The following is a 19050-nucleotide window of genomic DNA, read 5'->3' as shown; positions in this document are numbered from 1 at the left end:
TTTAATGCTTTTTTTCATGCCTAGTAATATTTTATTGAATGCCAAGCATTGTGGATTTCACTTTGGTGTATGCTGGATTTTTTAATTCCTAAAAATATTCTTGAGCTTTGTTTTGGATACAGTTCAGTTATGCAGAAACAGTTTGATCCTTCAGGGTCTTGCTTTTAAGATTCATTAGGCAGAACCAGAACAATGTCCAATCTACAGCAAATTATTCCACACAACTGAGTCAAGACCCTTCTGTGTATTCTACCCAATGCCTCATGAATCTTTAGGTTTTCCCTTATGGCTAATGGAAACAAGCACTATTTCCAGCCCTGTGTGAGTATGGAGTGCTATTCCTTACAGTCGTTTCGGATGGTTCTATCCCTAGCCCTGGTCAGTTTCCTGACACATAGGTATTTATCAGTTCTTTTCTGAATACTTGAGGGAATCCTTCTGTAGACCTCTAGAGTTATCCCCCTGTGCAGCATTCTCTTCTCCAGTGTACCATCCTACAAACTCTAACTGCCTTTTTCTCTCCCAACTTTGAACTCTGCCTTCTGAACTCGAGAGTCTACCTGAGTTTCCCCTTTCTGTGCCATAAACTGGAAAATCTCTCAAGGTAATAAGATGGGGCACTCATAGGGCTCCCTTCATTTGATTCCTATTTCTGAAAGGTTATTCCTCTTCATTGCCTAAATTTTCATGTCTAGAAAACTAATGTTTCACTTATTTTGTGTATTTTTGGTTGTTTCAGGAACAAGAGCAAATCTGAAACTTGCTACTCCATCTTGGCTGAAAGCAGAAGTTCTCCACCTCTGTTCCTCCATATTTGCCTTCTGTTTGTAAATGTTAGGCAGCAGCCTTATTGGCTGCCTAAATATTTTGCCTCTAAGGACACCAGGCTCTGTTATCCATGCTCTCAGTTCAAGCCACCATTGCAGCCCTTCTGACCTTGCCAGTCTTTATGATAATTGTAGTCCTCTGGCTTCTGATATATTAGGAAGTCATCATCTTCCTAATGGTCCAGTTCTGCATCTGTCTCTCCTATCAGCAGCCTTAATCTGCAGAGGAGAGCCAACAATGAGTTACTTGGGAGACTGGTGTGCTTCTCACCAGTGCACTCCTAATGTTATTGGTGAATGGTGTGTCCTCTGGGTCCTCCAATGGAACATATCCTCTATGGGCCTTCTGGCCTCATATACTGCATGTCCCTTTCCCTCAGGTTTTTTCCTCCTGCCGGGGAAACTCAGCTATTTCTACTTCATCTCAGTATGGGCCAGTGCCTTCTCTAGGCTTCTAGAAGCTTCTTTAGCAGTGAGTTTGTCCCATCTCCTCAGGCCTTTGCAAGGGTATTAAATCTTACATTCCAAGAGAGTGATGTCAATTCAATGAATTCTTACTTGTTCAGTTATATGTTCTGGACTTTTGATCAAACACTGCAGAAATCCTATCCCAGAGGTGTTCTCTTGCCTCCTGACAGTACTTACTTGCTCATTCATGCATCTCCCTCAGAATGAGACCTCTTTCTCCTCTTGTCAGGCTTAGCATGCTCCCAGCAGGTTTATACTGGCCTGGTATTCATATATTAATACAGAAATTGAAGCATGCCATATGTAATAAAGATGCACAAATCCTGAGTGTATTGATGGATTAATTTGCATAAGTAAACACACCCAGACATCCATCACCCAGGTCAAGAAATGAAACATGGTCAGCTCTCCAGAAGCTCATCTCATGGTACCTCCCGGTCAATGCCTCCCTTCTAAAGATAAGCATGAGCCTGACTTCTACATCACAGGTAAATTTTGTTTGACTTCGAACTCTTTATAAGTGGAATCACGCAGTATATATGCCTTTGTGTCTGGCTTCTTTGCCTCAACCATGTTTGTGAGTTTCATCCATGGTTTTACATGAGGTTGTAGTTCATGAATTCTAATTGCTGAGTAGTAACCCACCGTATGATTATATCACAATATAATAATCTCTTTTACAGTTTATGGGCATTGGCTTTTTTTCCAGTTTTGTGATATCACCAATAGCACTGCCATAAGCCTTCTTGTATGTGTCTGTTGGTGAACATATAAGCACATTTCTGTTGGGTGCATATGAAGGAGTAGAATTGCGGGGTCTCAGGGTAGGTGTATGTGCATCAGCTGTATTTTGAAACAAGCTGGTGAGTGGGACTTTTGTCTCTGACTAAGTCCCTGAGCTAAATTTGTCATAAGATAAGTGATAAGTGCCCCATATTCTATAGAGGAGCTGCAGGACACACCCCCTCAGACTTCTTAAGAGGTGGCCTAACAGGTCACCCACTAAGACCTAAGAGTATCCCCATCACCCACTCCAATCTATATAAGGAGAGGAGTAAATGTTTGAGAGAAATATGGGGAAGTAAAAAGATAGTCAGCTTTGAGAGTTGTCACCCTGGGCAGAGAGCACTGTGACTCAGGAAGAGGTACAGAAAGGGACAAGGCATGGAAGGCACAGCAGCCACCAAGCATGGGAGGTTGCTCAAGAGATTGGCTTCAGGGACCAGCCTGATACCCATGGCTGGTGGCTTGCTGAGCTGCGGAGTCTGGGAGCCCCATTCCACCCTCAACTAGGATAGGATGAGATGAGATAAGAACCATCCTGGGAGTGTGTACTTGGGAGCTTAAGGACACATGTCTTAGGCTGGGTTCCCCCTGGAATCAGACCCTGTGCTAAAGACTCAAGTACAGCAGTTTGAGAAATATTCCAGGAAGTACTGAGAGGGAAGTAGGAAAATGAGAGAGGGATGGAAAGGAAGCCAATACAGCATGCATTAATGAGCAGGAACGATTGTGGGCAACTGGAGCTCAAACCCATTGATGACTATCATGCACACACTGTGTCCCAAATAAAGGCAAGGAAGCTGGGGTATTTATCCACAGACTCCTATTCCCAAGCATGTCAGCTCCCCTGGTACATTGAGCAGAGCCCACAGGAAGAAAGTGACAGGTGCTAACTGCGACTTTCACCCCATGGAATATGACAGCAAGGAGAGGTGCATGCCCACCACAGCGTATATGTACAGAGATTCACACCCATTTCTTACCTGGAGAAACTCTGGAAGTGGGAGTCAGGCTGGGGCAGCCCTCTGTGGAAACGTGAGGAGAGAGGCAGCAGCAGGCACCCCATACCACCTCAATTTGCTGTAGTGAGACTGCGCAAGTTTCCTGTGGACAAAATACAGGCCACGGGAGGTAGCCAGGCTCAAGATGTCTTGATGGCATCATGCCTGTTAGTTGTAGGGTATCCTGCAAGAAAGGGGAGCGAGAGAAAGGTCCCATGAGGTCAGCCAGAGAACAGGAAACCCATACCCAGAAATAGTGTCACACAGAGATCCTTCCTGAGAAAACCATGATGCCCCATGAAAGCCAACAGAAGATGCCACTCCCTGATAGAATTGATGCCTTGTAACAGCCTATCCAGGATAATATCTGTCCTCTCACCTCAGGGCTCACACACAGGGGACAGAACACCCACAGCAGCAGATAAGAGGGCAAGGAGGGAGGAAGATGCCAGACAGTCCCGGTTCCCCAACCTCCCCTCCTCCAGGATTCCAGCTCAAGTCAAGCTGAGACAAGAGGAAGGAAGAAGACTGGAAAGGGCTGCAAGACTGGATTTGATAGAAACTAGGCTGGACATTTTAATACCTGAAAATGAGTCAATTACAGAAGTTAACAGGAAAGCTAACCCATCCATCTGAGATATTGACAAGGGAAGGAGCAGGCAAGATAGTTTGAAGACAGTAATGTATGAAGACTGTTTCATAAATGGCTAACATCTCTGTCGTGCCTCTTCCTCCTATTTCTGAAATGCCCCTGCCCTCAGCCCACCACAGCAGAATCCTTTCTCTCCCCTAGACACAGGGTTTTCAGCCAAGCATCATCATCATCCCTCCAACCATTGCAGTAACATGTTCCTGTGTTCCCAACGAGGTTGGCCTGGCCTTCCCGGGGTAGGTGCGTCTCTCAGGACTGACCAATCACAGGACTCCATCCCATCAAAGCTAGGAAGAAAAAGATGCTCGCAGGATGTCCTGTGTTTTCTTAGAGTCTGTATTTATCTATTGGGCATCCACCCATTGGGCCAATTGTATTAACAATATTTGCTTATTTTCTGTAGTATTGATGCTCTGGCATTTGTGGCCTCTCTAACTGGAGAGAAACTGCCTCTCCCAGGACTAGCTGATTCCTAGAGATAATAAACTCCACCTGACTACACGCCTTTCATATGCAAACCAACCAACCCTGAGTCCATACCCCAAAACACTTCCTTTATTCAACTCTCACACCCCAAGGCAATATTTCCCCTGCCCCAAATCAACCCAAGCTCAAGTACCAGACCACGAGACACAAGTCCCTATGCCCCAAAGCCTGACAGAATTATTCAGAAGAGCCAATTCTAAACTAACTACCCCCCACACCCATACCCAATGCCTTGCCTTGCCTGAGGAAACCCTAATAAAGGCTCTGGCAGAGGCTTCCCCCTCACTCCCTCTGCCTCCTGACCAAAACTGATGCTTCTCTCTGAGGCCTCTTGTGGTGTAGTATGCCCCTTCTCTCATGAGCTGTTCAGTAACAAAGGTCTTATTTCAATGCCATTGACCCCTTTGTGTCATCCCGTGGCCACCTCCGTATATTAAAATCCTGCAGGTACGCTTTGAGACACAGGATACAAGGACCTTGAAAACTGGAGTTGCCAGGGGCATCTTTACAGCCCCATGTAGCAAGCTGCTAAATAACCACCCCAACCCAGGGGAGGCAGAGCTAAGAAATGAACACACGGCCACAGCGTGGACCACAGTTTTGTAGCACCTGGGTTCATAGGCTTCACCCTGAGCGTTCTGTTTATATGAGCCACAAACAAAACAAAACATAAGGTTTCTTTTTTCTTTTTTTTCTTTTTTTAACTTTGCTTTAACCAGGTCAAGATGCACTTTCTGATCTTTGTAGCTAAACGTTCTGGCTAATGTACTCTCCTCCCAAATCCCTGATAAAGTCTCACCTCCTCCAGGCAGCCATCCCAGGTTACCCCAATGTCCCAGTCTCTCCTTCCCCAAAATGCCAACTGCTCCTAGGATCTTGTAACATCTTCTATTACTCTCTCACGTGCCATCTCATACTATTCTCTAACCATCCCATGATTTCCCTCTGCTCCCAGTTTCTAGAGAGCAGGGGTTCTCTTTAGTTCTCTTCCTGGGAATGCTCTTATGTCTCCAGTTATTTTGGAAGCCTCCCAGAGGTACCTATCTGTGATCAAATTATCAATGGGCTAACAGCAGGTGATCTTCCTGCCCCCACTTATCCCTAGATGCCCACATATGGCCCCACTGGAGAGCCTATATATAAATCCAGCTGCAGTTTCCCCCCATCTTGTCCTAAAATTCAAAGACATCACAATTTCCCTCTTGACTTCCCCTGAAACATCAAGAACCACATCACTTCTCAAGGCTCACCTGGCCTGGCTCACCAACACACAAAAGCTCTGTGTGATATGAGCGGAAAACCCTGAATGGGCTAAGGCTAATGTAAACCCTTGTGGGTACCTAGTTCAGCTTTGGTTTATCTCACCTTCCCCAACTGGTTAATTATGGGGAGAGGAAGAGAGTAACGACACCACTTCCCAGCCTCTGTGGTCTGGTCCATTCATGGAGAGGACACAGCACTTTGGGGGTCACAGGATTCTGAGTTCGAGTCCTGGCTCTACCACTGCCTGACTGTATGTCTTCAGGCAAGTCTTGTCCCTCTCTCCAATCCTCGGGAACTTTTGATCTGAAATAGGGTCATTAATAATCCAGACTGCGAACTGGGCGCGGTGGCTCACACCTGTAATCTCAGCACTTTGGGAGGCCAAGGCGAACTGATCACCAGAGCTCAGGAGTTCGAGACCTGACTGGCCAACATGGTGAAATCTCGTCTCTACTAAAAATACAAAAAATTAGCCAGGTGTGGTGGTGGATGCCCATAATCCCAGCTACTTGGGAGGCTGAGGCAGGAGAATCCCTTGAATCCAGGAGGCAGAGGTTGTGGTGAGCCAAGACCACACCATTGCACTCCAGCCTGAGCAACAGAGAGAGATTCTGTCTCAGAAAAGAAAAAGAAAGAAAGAAAGAAAGAAAGAAAGAAAGAAAGAAAGAAAGAAAGAAAGAAAAAAAGAAAGAAAAGAAACCAGTATGTTCATGTATATTTTGGCTTAACGTAAAGCTAGAAGGGGTATTTAAGTGAAAATTGCAAAAGTAAGACAATCTAAAAAAAAGTGTCAACAAAATAATTATAGAGTGGATGCATGGGCAGATATAGCAACAACAATAATAATAATAAAGGTAATTGGTGATAAGGCAAGAGGCCAAATCTATTTGCTAAAAATAAAAAGCAATGTTCATAATAAAAACGTGGAAAGAATAATATCAAGCAAAACCATATTTCATTTTAATGTGTAAAGTACTTTCTCATCTATAATCAACTGGGCTAATCTCATGTGGTGAATGTTCCTGTTCTCCATTTTAACAAAATAATTAAAACTGAGGTTCAGAAAGACTAAGAGGCTTGTCCTTGGTCATGTCAAGGCAAAGCCAGGGTTATATGTCAAACTGGTCTGGACACTACTTAGAAAAAAGAAAAATCTCCGCACCTGATTCTTGGAGAATCATTCTAGGAAGAGCACAGTTCAGGCCAGATTCATGTCTCAGCACCTTCTATCCTGAAGACACACCCCAAAGGTAGTCAGGATCATCCCCTTGGGCAGCAAGGGGCATGTTCACCCAGATCCCCAACTAAAACGTCTCTGCTTCATGAGTTCAAATGATTAGCTGCTTCCAACCTAGGCCCCTCTTCTCCATCCATCCCTTCCTCCCCGACTCTGGGGCCCTGACACTCCACTGGAGTGGCAACTCTTTCAAGGACGCTAAAAATTGCTTTATTTTTCACCACTAATTTGCCAACAAGCTCAGTCGTCCATCCAGTTGGCCCGAAATGAAATTCTATAATTATACAAAAGCCTGGGTCAGCGACCTTCTGATTGCAATATCTTGTCTCTTTTGTCCCTTCCTTCCACCACCTCACCCATGGGACAAAATTGCTTCAGCTCCTCCGGCAGCCTCCGGAATGAGGTGGTATTGGAAACTAGTGAGGCGTGGCCCTGCGGAGGTGTTCATAGCTTTGCAATAATTTACCCATTTTCATTTGTTTGATTTCATTAACACCTGGGTCTCAGGGGAGAGCCCAGTTGGGAAGGGGGAAAAAACAAGTGATTTCAGTTGAAATCGAGTGGTTATCATTGCCTTGTCTTGCAATACCGAGGGAGTGTGGAATGCCAAGGGTGGAGTGCAGTCTGAGCAGGGTGATGAAGGAGGCCTCTCCTTAGAGGCAGCTTCTGCTAAAAAGTCTTGCCTTTCACATTCCTCAGTCCTCAACAGTCCCATCTCTCAAACTCACCCCATTGACACCAAGGGTATGCCCTATACCAGGGTCCCTTTCTCAACAAGCCAGCCTTACCGGCCCACTGGGCCAAGGTTGCTGGGGTGGCTACATTGAGACAGCATGGCTTAGCGGTTAAGGGCGTGGATGCCCAGAACTAGGCTCTCATCCAGCTCCACCTCCTGCTTGCCTGGTAGCCTTGAACATGGAGCTTCAACTCCATCAGCCTCATTTTCTCTCTTAAATAAAGTAGAGACGACAGCACACACCTCATAAAGGTTGCTGCAAGGATTAGCTGGGATAATGAATGGGGAAGCATCCTGAATGCTGTGTCTGATACATTATTAGTGCTCAGCAGAGTGAGAAAGAACGATAGTAATGGTTGCCATCTTTATGATTTTCTCTTCTTTTTCATCTTTACCGTCACCATCATCATCATCATCATCATCATCATCATCATCACCATCATCAATCATCACTCCCCACCTGGCCATCTCAGCCTCCACAGGCTCTCAGCAGAAAGAACCCAGTCTCAGAGGGAAGGCTGAAATGTTCTCTGGTAGTGAGCAGTCCCTGGGCCCAGCTTCCTCCAGAGAGAGACTTTGATCCAGTACAAGTCACACTACCGACCGGCATGGCACACCCTTTCTCAAAGGCGTAAGAATTCTGGTGACTTTGTGATGCCCAAGTGATGGGGAAGGACACTCCGTTGGCTAATGGCATCTGATGCTGAGAGAGTCCCTTGTGGCCAGGCTGGATCTGTTTATTCTCCCAGTTTTCTAGAGCATCCCAGAGAGACCCCAGAGCAGGGAAGCAAAAGCCATTGCCATTTTAGCCCGTGGCCATAGCAGACAGTTGGAAACATCACTTTAGGGTGGAAGGGTCTTCTACAGGCCCCTTGAATCAGTAACAAGGGGCATTAGAGTCTGCTTCTGTCCTCACAAGAGGTTGATCTGCCTGTAAAGGCAAGTCCTTCTATTGCCATTAATAAGAATGTGCTGATAACTACAGCTGACATTTATTGAGCACTTATTGTGTGCAGTGTTCTAGGCACTGTCCATGTGTTAACTCATTTCACTCTTATGAGTGGCTGCTGTGTTTGTCCCCATTCTATTGCTGAGAAAGCTCAGGCAACAGGAAGTTAAGTCCCTTGGTCTGACAACCAAGAGGGGTCAAGCAAAGACTCAATCTGGTCTGCCTGACCCTAGAGTCCACGTCTTCCAGCTTTTGGACAGCTCCAGCCTTTACAAAATCCTTGAGTAACTTGAATTAAAATTTCTTCCTAGAACTTGTGCCCCTCGGTCCTGGTTCTGCATTTAGGGTTCTCTCTGCAGAACTCAACCCCCTCCAGTGAGACAGCCGTGTCCAGGGATGTGTTCAGCTCCCAGTGCCCCCACCCAGCTCCTCTGCTCCAGACTGCAAATGCCATTAATATTTAGCATTAGAAGGATCTGGTGAAGCCCATAAATCTGCATATGTTAAAAAAAAAAAAAAAAAAAAACACCACAGGGAATTCCTAAGTGGAGAGGGTGGGAGTGGGGGATGGGGGAGGTGGCCCTTAATTCTGCCTTGAGAAACCCCGCCTGAGGCCTCAGCACCTCCTTGTCCAGCCACCCACAAGTGAGGGTCAACTCAAGTGCCTGAGTGTCCTCTCTGCACCCTGAGAGACCGCTATTCCCAGCCATGCCCTGACCACGGCCTCCAGCTTAGCAGCCAAGGCCCCCCACCCAGGACCATCACATGCCGGTTAGAAAGTCCCAGGCTCTGAGTGCAGTCAGATTTTTACAGCAAAACCACATTCCCTCGGCCCCAGCTTCCTTCTTTCTGTTTCTCTGAAGTAATAACTGGTAGCAGCCAGCGCCAGAGAAAAGCAGTCTCCCAATAGCTGAAAACATCTGAAACTGGTGATCAGCAGCTTCCTGATAAGATCCCAGGAGTTGGGCAAGTGGACTCAAGCATGCGCGCTAAGAGGCAAAATGGCAGCGTTCACTTGGTATATGACCTTCCAGGGACATTTGACTGGTAAGGGAAGAACGCCTCAAGTAAGCACACGTACAACTTCAGTAAATATACTGTGCATGCTCCCCTCCCAAGCGCTGGCAGGCTGCTGTGCATGCAGACAGCCCATCCCAATGGAAGAATCAGGGGAGAAGAGAAGCCTGACCCCAGAAGTATGCCCACATATAAGACCCCAATTCAAAGGTCAAACAGGGCACTTGTCTTTCAAGTTGCCCACTTGGCCCTCTTCCAAATATGCTTGCCTTCATTCTGTTCCCACTCTAAAACTTTTTAATAAACGTTCATTCCTGCTCTAAAGACTTGCCTCGGTCTCTCCTTCTGTCTTATGCCTACTCGGTGGGATTGTTTCTTCTGAGGAGGCAAGAATTGAGGTTCTGCAGACCCATAGGGATTCGCCACGGGTAGCACTAACGTCTCTCCATAGTTGTCTCCTTCTCCCCACCACCTCCCCCAGGGAGGCCTTCCCTGACCACCCTATCTGCAGGTGGCCCCTTCCAGGCCCTCTCTGTCATATAATTCTGCTGGATTTTTCTCCATTGCATGGAAATTTCTTATGCATACATGGAGCCTGTGTCTCTTGTTCCTGTCTCTCTCTGCCTCAGTTTCCACATCTGTAAAATGGGGAAAATGCTACCTGCTGGGTTGTTTGGATAATGAAATGAGTTAATATAGGTACAGCACTCAGAACAGTGCCTGGCACACAGTAAGCATGATGAAAGTGGTGGCTTTATTCTTTATATTAATATCATTGCTCTCAGTATCTGGAGCAGCACCTCATACACAGTAGGCGCCCAATATGCATGTTTGAATAAATATGCGAATGGATGGCTGAGCCACCATGCAGAGAGCCTGAAAAGTCCCACCCCGCCTGCTGCTGAAGACCCAGGCCACCCCCTCCTCATGGGCTATAATTACCCAATAACAAGAAACCCAGCCCCCTGGGCTTCATGCACAGCACATTTTCCAAAGATGAAAAGCTCATTCGTTAATAACTACATAGCAATATCTAAAATTTTGGTTGCATTGTGAGGCCGGGTGGCTTCCCCATTCACCAATAATGACAGACCACTTAAAAAATAAATAACACATATAATTTAAGCAACTAAAACAAATGGCAGTGTTGGCTTTCCCTGGGAAAATATTTTCCCTATTTCCTCGAGGCGTCCCCATGGGTGCCCTTGCCTCGGCCTCCCCTGCAGAGATGCTTTCTCAGCAGGTGGCCTGGGAGTGGAGCATGCAGAGCAGTGTCAGAGAGGAGACCTCACCCACAGCCTCCCAGAGTCCCTTCCCAGAAAAGCCTGGGCTTGTGCTCCCCAGAGGAGGGAAGGGGGAAAACTGCCTTCTCCCTCCACACCCATATTCACTATATTTCCCCGCGCCTTTTCCCCTGTGGGGAGACTTTGTAACCTCATATCCCTATGGGGCAGACAGGCAATGTACATGAGCAAAGCAGGTGGATGCATGAGGCAATAGGGATGGGTGGGGCTTGTGGCAAATTGAAGAGGAGACACCCCTGCCACAGGGAACAAGCCTCACCAATGGTTGCTATGCAGAAATGCAGTCTCAGTTTTGCAAAATCTCCTGACATTTCAAAATAAGCCATCAATTTGAATTTAAAATGTCAGTCCCTTTAACGACCTCGCAGGTCCCTCATTCTGGGCCCTGCTGCCTCTAATTTCATCTCCGACTTCTCTATCCTTCACTCACCCTGCTAAGGCCACACTGGCTTCTTTACTGTTCTTGGACCAAGACAGGCACATTTCCACCCCAGGACATTTGCACTGAATGTTCCCTCTGCCTAGAACATTCTTCTCCCAGATAAACTCATAGGTCAGGAGGCCAGTAGGGCTGGAATGCAGTAGGTGAGGAGGAATATAGCAGGAAAGAAGTTGGGGTGGAAGCCAGAACAGCCAGATTATAGGTGAGTGGTGGGAAGGTTATAAATTTGTAGGCCTGTTTTTGGTCATCACAAAGATTGGGGGTGTTCATGGCATTTAGTGGGTAGAGGCCCACATGCTAGAAGCTTTGTGATGTGTGGACAGCTCCTCACACAAAGAATTATCCAACATATATCAAGGCAGGTAAAAAACCTAGATAGAATTTGGAGCCTGGAACCTAACTTGATTTCACATTTAACCCAAAGGAATGTGGGGTTATTTTTGGTTTTGTGTTCATGTTTTGCTCAATTTCATTAAACACTGAGATTTCTGGGGCTGCTGCTTGTGTGTGGATCAAGCGGAGGTTATGCTCTGTTATTCTGGGGGCTTTATCAGGAGCTGATCACCTTCATGAGGACCCCATCAGTGAAAACCATGCCCTTCATGGAGTTTGAATCACTGAGTGGGCGCCAAACTGTATTTGTCGTGTCCCATTCTTAGAAAGTCTACCTGCAGAGGGGGCTTTGACACCTTCATTGTGTTTTTCAGAAGAGCTGGGCTGGAATATTTACATGCTGAGATAACTATTATTTTATTATAAATTAGTTTCCTTTTAATTCTCCTCTAGAATACAATTAGGGCATTATGTGGCTTACATGGATTTATGTAAATTGTGTCTATAGATAGGGATATTGCCTATGAATTTCATTTCAGCATGGTGTAATAAGGGGCATGTCAATGTATTTGTTATTTTAAAAGGAAGAAGAAAAAGAGACCAGGCCTGATATGCCTGAGTTCCCAGATGTGGAATTTTGCAGGATATGATCAGGGACTTGTGCTTTTCCTTGGCTAAGCCGGGAGCCCTGGCAGAAGAAAGATTCATCTGACCTGCACCTTTTAGATGCCACTCCAGGGGGCAAGCGTGAAGCAGCAGACACTCCTTAGGAAACATTCGGCCATCCAAGAGAAACAGGAACAGAGCAGAGGAGGTGGTGAGAGTGCCGCTGAGACCTGCTGAGGGGTTGGATGTGGAACTTCCGAGAAAGAGGACACAGGGATAACTCCACGGTGTGGTTCCGAGTTACCGTGGAGGTCGGAGAAGAAGTGGACAACTTCTGAGATGAGGAAATCTGAGTCTTGATTTGGGTGCCTACCTGTGCCCAGCAAACGGAAAGAGCCCAGTGGTAATGCCAGGAGCAAACCCCCATCCCGCCTCCCCCAGCCCATCCCGCCTCCCCCAGCCCATCCCGCCTCCCCCAGCCCATCCCGCCTCCCCCAGCCCATCCCGCCACACCGATTGCCGTCACCAGCAGGTGGCGCTATGGAGCAAGCCTGAGACCCGGAGTCAGAAAACCTGGATCCGTGTCCTGGCTCCCCCAGTGAGCAGAGGTGAACAAAGTGGGCACTGCAGAGAAAAGATCCCCTTGTCACCAAAAGCACCGCTGTCCATCTTCCTTGCTTCCTCGTGTCCCCACAGGCTAGCCTCAAGAATGGCAGGGACTCTCAGACCAATTCTCAGTTCGATTTTCAATTTATTATCTATATCCAGCTCCTTTCCAAAGATACTTGAGGTGTCTTTCAAAAACACACACAAAGGAGTGAAAAAGGAAGGGAAGACAATTAGGAAGAGGAAACATAAATAATTCTAGCACAAATGGAGCTGCTATGACTGGGCACCATCGCAACAAACAAGACAAAATGGGAAGGCCAGCTGTTGCTGCATAACAAATCTCCCCAGCATCTAGAAGCTGAAAACACCATTTGTCACTCCTCACAAATCTCAGGCTGGGCTGCACAGTTCTGCTGGTCTGAGGCACGACTGGCTGATCTTGGTTGGGCTCATGCGTGCATCTGGAGACCGATGGCAGGCTGCTGGGTGCTGGGTGTTGGCTGCTCTGAGATGGCCTTAACTGGGACACCTTGGCTGGGTTCTACATGGCCTCTCATCCAGCAGCAGGCCAGCCCAGGCTTGTTCACATGGTGATAGCAGGGGCCCGAGAAAGCAGAAGCTGTCAGGCCCCTTGGAAAGCCTCTTCCTCTAGGCTTAGAACTGGTATACCAGCACTCCTGCTATGTTCCATTGGCTGAAGCAAGTCACAAGGCCAGACCAGATTTTAGGGGCAGGAAATGGACATCACTTCTTATTGGGAAGAGTGATGGTTGTTGCCATTTTTGCAACTTACCACCATGATAAATTGTGGAACTCTAATTATCAGAGAAGAATAAATATGACAGTTTCTTGGAGCAAAATTGTTCCCCTTGACCAACTCAGAGAAATGTTTCCAAGGGCAGACACCACGTTGGCCTCATTTTCTTCATAGCAGTGATCATTCATTGAGTACTTACTATGTGCCAGACCCTAGGCATCCTTTATATTCATGTGCTTCCAAAAGCACAGGAGGCACAGCACAGCTCTTCTTCATCAGTTTAGTTGGTACACAGATAAACAGTTATGACGTCGTCTTCTTTGTCTTTTCTTATTGCTTTGCATTTGTGACAAGTGATATCAATTTTCCTCTAATGCTAATAATATAAAAATTTCCTTTTGAAATAGATCAGCTCAAGTCTTTCAACATGGATTCATTTAAGGAAATATTAATTAAATAAATAATGAAGGTAGGTGTGGTGGCTTATGTCTGTAATCCCAACAGTTTGGGAGGCCAAGATGGGAGTATGGCTTGAGGCCAGGAGTTCCAGAGCTGCCTAGGCAACATAGCGAGACCTCATCTCTATATAAATAAAGGAGTCAGCCAAGTTTGGTAGTGTGTACCTGTAGTACTAGAGACTAAGGTGAGAGGATCCCTTGAGCCCGGGAGTTTGAGGATGCAGTGAACTACGGATAGCACCACTGCCCTACAGCCTGGGCAACAGAATGAGACCTTCCATCTCTAAAAAATAAAATAAACATAATGGTACAGGTGGCATGTGGTCATAGTAAAACTCATGAGGGTGCAGGCAACACACTGAAATTTGAAAAACATGCTGAATTATCTCTATTCATCCCTGAGAAATAAGTATTATGTTTTTCATTTTGCAGATAGGGAAACTGAGTACAGACGGGGTCCCCAGAGGCACAGACTCAAGATAGTGCCAGATGTGCAGCTCTGTCTGAAAAAGCCCTGAGTGAATGTTCCCAGGTGGCTTGTAATAGAAAGCTTGGCAAATGGCAGAGGCCTGTGGTGGCATCTGTCACCTAATGAGAATCCCGGGGCTTCCAGGGTACCCCTGCCACTGCTACTTCTGGGCTTCTGAGTATAATGAGGATGGCAGGCCAGGGCCCTCGCAAGGCACACTTTCAGAATCTGCGTCAAATGGAATTTGAATCAGAAAGTTCCCTGGAGACCCAAGGGAGGCATCAGTCTGAAATCTCCAGTACAGGTAGGTGGCAGGCATGGTGCATGTTAGCTGAAATCACTCTTTACCTGAGAGGCCACACACGCACAGCAGCACTGAATAAATTAGAGAAAATAGACGTGCTTCTCGGAAAGGGTAGTGGGAAGCCTCTGTGCTCCCGGCGCTGTTGTAAGTGCATTCTTTCCTCAGGTTCCATGAAAGCATGTCCCGTGGGGCCCATCCTGAAGCCAATGGGCTGGGTCCAGTGAGGGGCAGAAGAGGTCAGGAGGGAGGTGGGAAAGCTAGCAGAGCCCTTCCTGGCTGCACACCCCAAGATCTGGGCCTCACAAGCATCTGGGCACTCATTCAGGGCGCCTGCGAAATAAACCAACATTATGAACCGAATTGTACCCTCATACTTTGTATGTTGAAGTCTTAACCCCCAGGACCTCAGAAGGTGGCTGTATTTGGAGATAAGGCCTTTAAAGAAGCAATTCAGGTTAAATGAGGTCATTGGGGTGGGCCCTAATCCAATCTGACAAGCATCCTTAAAAGAAAAGGAGATTAGGACACAGACACTCAGACAGAGGGATGACCATGTGAGGTCACAGTGAGAAGAGGGCCATCTGCAAGCCTAGGAAAGAAGCCTCAGGGGAAACCGCCCCTTTTGATTCCTCTATCTCAGACTTCCAGCCTCCAGGACTCTGAGAAAATGCATTTCTGTCTTAAGCCACCCAGGCTATGGTATTTTGTTGTGGCAACCCTAGCAGACCAACACAAGCAGTGAGCGCTCTCGGCGGCTGCTCTGGTGTTTACATCACTTAGAAGTTTTTGGTGTCTAGATCTTTCTCTCTTTCTCTTCTTTCTACATGACCCAGCTAGGGGATCAAAGAAAACCCGCATTTCTTGGGGCACTCATGCCAGAGCATGCCCCAAGCCCTGTGAATGTTTCCAAAGTGAAAGAGTACCTAGGGAGAGAGCTGGGGGTGCTGGGTGGGGCCAGGAGTAGGGTGGGAAGGTGATTTCTGCCTGAGGAGCAGGACACACAGCAGACCAGAGTCTTCCTCTATTCGTGCATTCACTTATTCATGTGTTCATTCATTCACTTGATGGATTAGCCCTGATCCCACCTTCAGGGAATTAGGAGAAGGCTGCTGTGTTCACCCTCTCAAACCCACCCAGAGGGGTGTGGCTCTGAGGGCAAGGAGTGAAGCCAGAAGGTCAATAGCCTGGCTTTGAAGTGTGAACCTGCCTTTATAGGCTGTGTGCACTGGTGAACCCCAAAACATCTGGAGCCGTGGTTTCCTCACTTGCAAGATAAGAATAATAATCAAATCTACCTTGTAGAGATTTTTGAGGACTAAATGAAATGACACAAGTAACCTGCTCAGAACAGAATGTGGCACATGGCCAGTACTCAAAAATCAAGGTCACAGTTTATTGCTATTAATATTATTTCCATTCCCTGCCCTGACAGATCCCAGCCTGTGTCCGATCTTCATACGGTCTCATGCTCACTTCATCCCCCAGGGCCCTTGCTCAGGCTGTTTCCAACACCTGGAGTATCCCCTCCACTGCACCCCCAGACCCCCTTGCCTGAGGCCAGCCTACTTCTCACCTCCTTCAGGAACACCACCTCCCATGAAGCCATGCTCCAACCCTCTGCATCTGCAGTGCTGCCACTTAGCACTACTTGGGGTCCTCATCTCTACCCGGCACTGGGATGCTTTCTGGTCAGGGCCTAAGCCCTCCCCTTTTTCATACCCTCCTCCAGCCTTACCCAGGTGCACTTCCTGGCTGTCCCATGGGATTTGTCCCAGAAATCAGCTCCAAGCTCCATTCTCTAAAGCAGTGGCTCCCAACTGGGGCTGCTTTTGCCCTCTCGTCCCCGACCCGGGGGTATTTGGCAATGTCTGGAGACATTTTTGGTTGTTACACAGTGGGGGTGGCAGGGGTGCTATTGTCATCTAGTGGCTAGAGGCCAGGGAGATTGCTAAACCTCCTGCCATGAATAGGGCCTCCCACAGTAAACACTTACCCCACTCAGAATGTTCATAGTGCCCCAAGGTAGAGAAGCCCTGCTCTCAGGAGGCACCTGCTCTCCTTCAGAGAGGGTGAGCTCTGGGGTTCCGGGTAATTCGATTCTCAGGACAACGCACATCCTGGCTGGGCGGGCCTCTCCGCGCGGCAGCCTCCAGCACCTGGAGCTGTCTGCCCCTGACGCGGAGCCCTCCCTCGCCCGCCCCTTGTCACAGCATCCGCGGATCCCTGCGGATTTGTATGAAGCAATTGACCTGTGACTAAGGCCAGCTGAGCTCGCCTTGTTCCCGCAGGGCGGGGACAATACCCCCATTAACTGGAAGGCAAGGTCCCAGCACAGCAGCGCAGAGCATGGATTGGGGAGGGGCGTGGATGGGGGCGGGGAGGAAAAGGGCAGCTCCAGAGCCGTCCTAGGTGGGGGGCGGTAGTCCCTAGTACTAATGGTTATAATTAGCCCAACATGAATATCAGCATCTTCTCCTAGATGCCTAGTACATGACAGCTCATGCTGATTCACATCCCTGATGAGATGCCTCCACCTGCCAACCTCAGGGGTATAGTCCTTGTTCCCACTTAACGTAAGAGGAAACTGACTGAGATCCCAGACGATTTACCCAAAGTCACCCAGCTGGTAGATGGAGAAGTAGAGGCAGGAACTCGGATTATCTGAATTATGGTTTCTATTAAGCACTCATTCTGTGCCAGGCACAGTGAAAGTACCAGATGGGGAGTTTGTAAACTGGGCAAATGGGGGTCCCGGAACCCCAGAACCTGATGAAACCCTGGCCCCGCCTCCTCTGAGTGTCGGCCCCAACCACAGTGCAGAAGAGGCCCCTTTCTACCACCAGGCTCCACCCCCAGCACCATTGATTGGACTGTGCAGAAGGGGTGGGGCCTTCCAAGCAAGATGAGCCAATCAGAACCTCTCTTCAAGGAACTGGAAATTAGAACAGTGTTTGGGCCAAATAGATGGGGGTGAGCAGGGGAGGAAAGGTCTTGAGGGAGCAGCACGCTTGCCTGATGGGTGCCCAAAGCCAGGGGCAGGTGGAGGTGAGAGAAGGACAAGCTCTGCAAACGTTGCGGAAGCGCTCTGTCCATGGAGAAGGCACAGGACTTCCATGTGGGGAGCAGCTTACTCCTGCTGAGAACTTTGGGGAGACAGAGTGGAGCAGCCATCTCAGACCTGAGCGGCTAAGGAGCTGGGTCCCCCTCTGTTGCACTGTGCAGAGCTGCTGGACTTTGCAGTAAGCAGCCTTCAGGTCTAAAGGTGAGTGCCCAGGGGATATGGGCGGGGCACTGATGGGGTGAGCTACACCAGATTTTTAGCCAGATCATTGGGAATATTCTCATGCCATCTTCTGAGACACAACGTCCTGCTCAATACCCTCCTAGGGCTTCCCAATACATTTAGAATAAAATACCAAGAGATTATCCTGTTCTAGAAGGCCTTAGAGGATCAGGCTCCAACTTTTGCACCAACCTAATACGCAGCTGTTCCTCTCACTACATTCAAGCCTCTGCTCAAATGTCACGTGATTATTGAGTTCTTCACTGTATATCCTCCTTACGATAGACCCTCCTCTCATCTCTCTTCCTGTCCACCTCCTCATCCTGCTATCCTGCTATATATCCTGCTATAATTGATAATATGTATTTATTTGCTTATCTGATTTTGTTTGGTGTCCCTAAACTAGAATGTAATCTGCTTTGGCCTGTGCCTGGCATATGCTAGTTAATAAATACAGTATTGGTTAGGGAGGGAAGGAAGGTTCAGCTGCTTGGATTTAAATCTTGGCTCTGCCACGTATCAGCTGAATGACCTTGGAAGTCTTCACTCTCTGTGTCTCAGCTTCTCGTCTGTAGGACAGGAATAAATAAGAAAGCAATGATAATAATTTCTATCTCATGGCATTGTTGTGGGAATCAGGTGAAATCATGTATGTACAGCGCCTGGCAGATATTCAGTGTTTAATAAATGTTAGCTGTGTTTATTCTTGGACCCCCCCCAATTACCCCCTTTGTGAAATGGGGTTGTTGTAAAAATTAAATGAGATAGCAAATGTAAAGTGCTTTGCACGTAGTGCACCCTCTATAAAGATTTGTGTTATTTTTCATTAATACACGCACACATACACACACATACACACACACACACACACACACACACACTCCATCCATGAAGGCTATCCATTTGTGCCTTCCCCAAGCAGAGTTCCCGTAAGCCCTGGAATTAGCATGGATCTAAGTAAAACCTTGAAGTCAATGGTTGAAGGAGGACAGCTCCAGCTTAGCAACTTCCACACTCATTGCCTCTCAGCTGATGCCAGCACAGCTTTCCCTTCCTGTGCACTCTG

General features: G+C 47.5%; 1 long non-coding RNA gene across 1 annotated transcript; it reads right to left on the bottom strand.

Annotated features, from left to right (window-relative positions):
* Nucleotides 1-822: 822 nt before the first annotated feature.
* On the bottom strand, nucleotides 823-16799 carry LOC129137338 (uncharacterized). Its single transcript, XR_008539804.2, has 5 exons — nucleotides 16695-16799; nucleotides 12663-12728; nucleotides 12212-12477; nucleotides 3062-3263; nucleotides 823-1046 (listed from the first exon to the last, which is right to left on the bottom strand). It is a non-coding gene; the product is annotated as an uncharacterized LOC129137338 (long non-coding RNA).
* Nucleotides 16800-19050: the final 2251 nt, after the last annotated feature.

This window comes from Pan troglodytes, chromosome 18 (genome assembly GCF_028858775.2).
Source record: "Pan troglodytes isolate AG18354 chromosome 18, NHGRI_mPanTro3-v2.0_pri, whole genome shotgun sequence".
NCBI classification, from domain to species: domain Eukaryota; kingdom Metazoa; phylum Chordata; class Mammalia; order Primates; family Hominidae; genus Pan; species Pan troglodytes.
The sequence above is the reverse complement of the archived record's forward strand: the minus strand, read 5'-3'. Positions and strand labels throughout refer to the sequence as shown.